Below are 2,694 nucleotides of genomic sequence, written 5' to 3' on the forward strand. Positions count from 1 at the left end.
GTGGGAGCGAAGGAGCGGTCTCGACCTGGTCTATCTGTAAATAGTAGAGCGAGAATCTCTAGACCGCTCTATACCTTAAAATATATCGAGCGTGTCTTGATACCTTGCTCTATCTGTAAATTATTTACTTGACTGTTCTATCGGCTAACTACGGTCTAGACCTGCTCTCATTCTGTAAATGAGAGCGTCTAGACCTGCTCTATCTGTAAATTCATAGAGGGTCTAGATCTGCTTGTCTTAAATTATAGAGCGGTCTAGACCTGCTCTTGCTATCTGTAAATTATAGAGCGTCATGACCTGCTCTAATCTGACAATTATAGAGTGGTCTAGACCTGCCTGTCGGTAAATGATAGAGTGTGGTCTAGACCTGGTCTTATCGTAAGATGGTCAATCGAGAAACTCTGTTATGCATTGATACTATAAATAAAATAGAGTTGAATGAATAGTCCAAAGAAGCCCTTCCTCCTCCAGTATTGGAGCAACCACATGTGTTTAAGCTCGCTTTTTAAAACTGGATCCACCGATTCCCCAAGTTCACCAACATAGAAATATCGAGAAGTCCTTTAATGTTTTACGAACCTCAAACTCTCCTCCCTCAAATGATCCCTATCTCGTGGAAACAAAAAAAACGAACATTTTTCTGAATGTGCCAAGAGAGGCGTGTTCAGCCAACTGCTGAAACTGTTGGTGGGTGTGTGTGTGTGTGTTGTGTGGGTGTGTGTGTTGGATGTGGTGTGTGGTGTGGGTGTGCCCTTGAAAAGGTGTCGTCGTTGAAAGTGTTGTGTCGTTGTGTGTGGTGTGTGTGTGTGTGGTGGGTGTGTGTGTTGTGTGTGTGTGTGTTGTGTGTGTGTGTTGTGTTGTTGGTCGTGTGTGTGTGTGCTGTGTGTGTTGTGTGTGGTGTGTGTGTGTGTGTGTGTGTGTGTGTGTGTGTGTGTGTGTGTGTGCGTGCGCGTACACCTCCCCAAACGGGCGTGGTCGTCCTATTTCCATCCATCCGATCACCGGGGGCTCTTATCCACTTCTCACCTCCTTAAATTACCCAGCTGTCTCCCTGATTGCCCCTTTTTATTAAGTGTGCTAATTCGTGAGTTTATGAGTTTATGATTTATGAGTCACTCATCGCAGGGATGCCTGGCTGCTTTTTGACTTCCACTCTTACGTCTTCTCCCTGTATTGCATTCATTTAGAAGTCTGTAAAACATTTTCTTTCTTTCTTTCTTTTCTTCTAACTCTTGTCATTATTTACGGAGGGTGAGAGCAGACTTGGTTAAGTTCAGTTTGGTTATTTTCTTGATATTTTCCAAGATATTTTGACAAAAGACCTTTTATTACTTTGAGCAGGGGCGTCGGACTGGAGGGGGGGAGGGGACCTAGTACCCAGGGCCCTTAAGGGAGGAGGGCCCAAAAAGATGCGGGGTTAGGGCCCCATACCTCTACAGGGCCCAGGATGACGTGCCACGCCCCTGACCTCGACATAATCCACTTATTATTGTTATTGTTGTTATTATTATAATAACTATGTTTTGTGTCTTGCAGAGTTGATTAGTCCCCGTATGTTGCTTTTCTTCGCAGACATTGGAAGCTGCCATGCTTAAGATCAGGTAGCTAATTTTCTCATCTTCAGAAAACATTACATTTAATTTATATTTTTCCAAAATACTTTGCGTTTAAGACAAAACAACGTTGTTATACTTGAGATGTTTCTTTTCTGGAGTTTTGCTTCAATGTAATGGTTCGGTTTTTGTCTCCAGGTGCATTTAACTTGTTTTTTTCATTTCTTCTTTTTTAAAAGCAAAATTAAATGATCTTTGAAGCAATGATTGAAAGTTACAACTTCTCTTGATTTCTTTTATGATTTAGGACCACTTTGTTCATTTTTTTTACATTTTGCCAAGGACAAAACGTCTGATAACTCGAAGGACGGAGAGTCCCTGGACTGGAGCTCCAACTACAGACCCTCTCTCTACTGCTGTCTCTCTACTGATGTCTCTCTACTGTTGTCTCTCCACTGTTGTCTCTCCACTGTTGTCTCTCTACTGATGTCCCTCTACTTGAGGTCTTCATACCCTACACCCTCTACTGTTTGTCCCTCTACTTTTTTCCTTCTCTAACTGATGTCCTCTCTACTTCCATAGGAATCTCATGGCCAGTAAAGGTTGTCCCTCTCCACATGTTGTCCTCTCTACTGATTCCCCTCCTTGATGTCTCTCGTCATACTACACTCTAACTGCGTTTGTCCCCTCTATACTGGTTCTGATTCTCTCTAACTGTTGCTCTCTCCTGATCCACTGTGCCTCACTGAGTCCCTGCCACACTGATGTCTGCTCTACAAAAAATAACAACAAACTACTCTCAGTACTATCTCTGTCCCCTCCTACTGTTGGTCTCTCTCTCCTCCCCACTGTGTATGTCTCAGCGGACTTGGTGATCTTTCTCTCCCCTACGGATGTCCCTCTACTTTACTTAACCCTCTAACTTGGTCCCTCGACTTGCGTTCCCCCCGCTACTGCCTGTCTGCTCTCCTCCTCCACTGTTTGTCTCTTCTCTCTATAACTAACTGTTTGTCCTCTTTTTGTTTGTGTCTCTCCACTGTTTCCGCTTGTCCTCTTCACTTTGTCTCTCTACTGATGTCCCTCTACTGCTGTCCGACCCTCTAACTGTGGTCCCTCACAATAGCTGTTAAGAATCCCCATA

The 2,694-nt window shown here is 43.8% G+C and overlaps 1 protein-coding gene across 2 annotated transcripts in view; it reads right to left on the bottom strand.

The window, feature by feature from the left end:
* The window catches only part of LOC116703159 (keratin, type I cytoskeletal 13), a 36,609-nt gene that overhangs the window by 7,217 nt on the left and 26,698 nt on the right, over nt 1-2,694 (bottom strand). The gene's annotated exons all lie outside the window — the stretch shown is intronic.

The sequence above is a fragment of the Etheostoma spectabile genome, chromosome 15, assembly GCF_008692095.1.
Source record: "Etheostoma spectabile isolate EspeVRDwgs_2016 chromosome 15, UIUC_Espe_1.0, whole genome shotgun sequence".
Lineage (NCBI taxonomy): Eukaryota > Metazoa > Chordata > Actinopteri > Perciformes > Percidae > Etheostoma > Etheostoma spectabile.